The 3,399-nt window shown below is 48.5% G+C and overlaps 1 protein-coding gene across 5 annotated transcripts in view; it reads left to right on the forward strand.

Annotated features, from left to right (window-relative positions):
* Syt3 (synaptotagmin 3) overlaps positions 1–604 on the forward strand; it is a 15,679-nt gene extending 15,075 nt beyond the window's left edge. For all 5 annotated transcript variants that reach the window (XM_031386383.1, XM_031386381.1, XM_031386382.1 and 2 more), the window contains one exon: positions 104–604. The gene's annotated coding sequence lies outside the window, so the exon portion shown is untranslated. The remainder of the gene's footprint in view (positions 1–103) is intronic.
* The last annotated feature ends 2,795 nt before the right edge of the window (positions 605–3,399 follow it).

Below are 3,399 nucleotides of genomic sequence, written 5' to 3' on the forward strand. Positions count from 1 at the left end.
GGGGGCTGGGCCTGAGAGAGAGGAGCTGGACCTGAGGGAGGGGGGCTAGACTCCCTCCATAGTTACATCCTACCCTCTCAGGTCTCTCCTCTTCAATTTGTAGGTCTGGTCTAAGCCTGGGGTTGGACCAGGCACCCTCAGGACCCATCCCTTCCTGCCCGGACTGTGAACTCATCTCCTCGAAGCCATAATGTCCGAGCTGCTGGTGCGGGGCTGCCTGGACCTGCCCCTCCTTATCATGGAGGTGTGAGGCTAGGAGGCAGCAGGCCCAGCTCCCTGTTTCAGGGTGGGAGGTCCTCGGCCTCCATTGTCTGTCTTCTTATCCCCAGAGTTCTTCCTAGAGGCAAGGGGCCATGCATGTCTGGGGACCCCTGCCCCCACCCCTCTGTCTGTCTATCTGTCTGTCCCTTTGCTGTTGTCTGAGTCTTGCTGTTCTGGCCTGTGTCCTCACTGTGAATGTCGACAGACCAATCCTTGATGTCCCCTGAACAGACACACCCTCCAGTGTCCACCCCTTCTGTCCCTTCATCTGCGTCTGGCCGATCCCCCCCTCTGCCGCTGCTATCATCACCAGAAATAAACACACTCTGTGAGTCTCATTACACCTGGGCCTCCTGTCTCCCTGGGGCCAGGAGGTGTGTTGGATCATAATAATGTGTGTGACTAGGCCACTAAGTGATTTCTCCAAGCCTTAGTCTCTAAATGATATTTACAGATGGAAACCACAACACGATTTCCAACTGTTCATCTCTTAGGTGAAGTGACAGAAATTTCTTATGTGCTTCTAAAAACCCTTCCAGAGGCAGACCATCCTAGGTAACAGGCAGCCTGAGGCTGGTTTGGCCCTCCTCTCCTGAGTACAGGCGGTCTACCACAGGGCCAGGTGGCCTGTTCTTACGCAGTGACATCCAAGCAGGCACCTCAGACAGAGGCCTCCCTTATGCAACCATCTCATCCTTCTTAAGAATTCTAAAACTTCTGCTACTGCCCAAACCTAGCCGTAACTAAGTCCAGGTTGCAACGCATTCTGGGAAAGTGATCTCTTGTAATTTTGATTCTCCTCCATGAAGGGCTTTTCAGCAGCAAGAAAGTATGAGCAGGGGGAAGAATGAGGAGAAGAGAGATTGGGAGGGGACATTAACAGGACTCACCCAGGACCTGCTAAAACTGACCTAAGAGAAGACAATTTCTGAGAAAATGAAGTGAGCCCATGCCTCCTCAGGTTCCCTGATACTTGGGCAAAGGCTCTGATTGATCCTGCTTAGGCTTTGCATGGCCAGCTTCAGTCAACCACTTGACAAGTCTCCCTATCTCCTCCTCCCCTCACCATTGGTCCACTCTGGGGACCTCATCCCCTTTTGTCACTATGGCAAATGCATCTTGAATTTATAATTCTTTAGTCAGGAACACAGGGGCTTTTGATGGATGGTCCTTCAAGAAGTACACAGCAGGAGGGAGGGGTGGGCCTCCAGATGTCTGACACGTCTCACCGTCTCACTGTTGGCTCCTAGGAATTCATTAACAACTCCTGCTCATAGATAACATTTCCACAAAGTCTTCCACTGTGCAAAATAGAAACCTGCAAAGCTGCTACTCTTTTGATTTGATGGATAGGACTTCAAAATGGTGGGCTGAGCACACAGGCAATTATCTTTCAGGATCTGAAGTCAGAAGTCAAGATAGGATCGGTTGCTGATGGACAATCCAATCAATGCTTGGCCCTTGGCAAGATGGAGGTGGGCAAGCCTGGCCTTGCATAGCTAATATACGTCACTCCAGTCTAGTTGTATCCTCATAGGCCTGTCCCTTATCTCTCATCTCAGTTTGTTTTGTTTGAGAAAGCATTTCATGTAGCTCAGGCTAGCTTGAAAACACCATGTAGCTGAGGATGACCTTGAACTCCTGATCCTCTAGCTTCCACCTTCTAAATGCTGGGGCGACAAGTGTGCACCACCATCGCTGGGTTTCGAGAAGTTGGAACCCAGGACTTCTTACATGCTGGGCAAGTCCTCCTATTGAGCTCTACCCCTAGTGTCTCTGTTTGTCTGTTACAAGAACACCTGCTATTGGATGTGGGGACCAGTCTAAAAGCAAAATGGTCTTATTTGGAGATCCCCAACTCCCCTCTCTTCCCCTTCCCCTCTTCTCTCTCCCTTCCCTTCCCCAATTTTTCTCTCATCTCTCCTTTCCTCCTCTTCCTCTTCTCTCCTCCCTTTCCCCTCCTCTCTCTCCCAAGCTGACTTTGAATTCATGACAGTTCTCCTGCCTCAGCCTCCCAAGTGCTAAACTAAGATCACAGCCATGAGCTATCATACTCCGGCCAGCTTCATTCTGAAGATGAGCCAATATTCCCTTATCTGCGAACATACAACTTTTGCGCACCTAGTCATCTAGGATTTTGCTATATTGTACTTCTGCAGCTGTAGACTAAACTCAGGGCTCTGTGAGCTGTGTGTGTGTTAGCCAAGCCCTCTGTATTATAGCACCACATCCTCAGAGACACTCAGTCATCCATTGACAGAAGCATCTCCTCCCACCTTTTGGCTTCTGTGAATAATGTTGCCATGAACCCATGTGCACAAGGATCTCTGTAAAACCAGAATCAGACATGGTGGTGCACACTGTGTCCTAATATTCAGGGAGAGGTTGAGACAAGAAGAGCAGGAATTTAAGGCCAGCCTGGGCTACATAAGAAGTTGAAGCCAGCCTGGAGTACATGAGACCCTGACTCAAAATAAAACAAACAATCTGCCGGGTAGTGGTGGTACACGCCTTTAATCCCAGCACTTGGGTGGCAGAGGCAGGTGGATTTCTGAGTTTGAGGCCAGCCTGGTCTACAGAGTGAGTTCCAGGACAGCCAGGGCTACACAAAGAAATCCTGTCTGGAAAAACCAACCAGACAAACAATCTGCACATTTTATTATATGTATAAACCAAACCTCATTAAAGTTGTCTGAAAACAAACAAACTTAAGGGACTAGAGGAATGGCTCATTGTTTAAAAGTGCTTGCCACTCTTGCAGAGGATTTGAATCTATGTGAGGCTGCTCACAACTACCTGTAACACCAGCTCCAAGGGATCTGATGCCCTCTTCTGGACTCTCTGATCACTGCATTCATATGCATGTACTTGCGCACATGCATGCACACACACAAATACAAAAAAAAAAATCAAGAAAAGATCTCTCTGACCCCCAAATTCAGGCTTTTGTTCTGTCACAGTAGTAAGCTAAGTAACAGAAGACACCCCTGCTCTGAATGTTGAGACCAAAGTCCCATAATTCATTCTCACTTAGGCCACATGTCAATTTCCAGGGTGATTAAAAACTCTGATTGGTTAGGCCTGACACATAAGTCCCTGGTAGAGAATACACAAAGTATGTGGATTTTGGATAAAGAA

Source organism: Mastomys coucha, unplaced genomic scaffold, assembly GCF_008632895.1.
Source record: "Mastomys coucha isolate ucsf_1 unplaced genomic scaffold, UCSF_Mcou_1 pScaffold21, whole genome shotgun sequence".
Taxonomy (NCBI): Eukaryota; Metazoa; Chordata; class Mammalia; order Rodentia; family Muridae; genus Mastomys; species Mastomys coucha.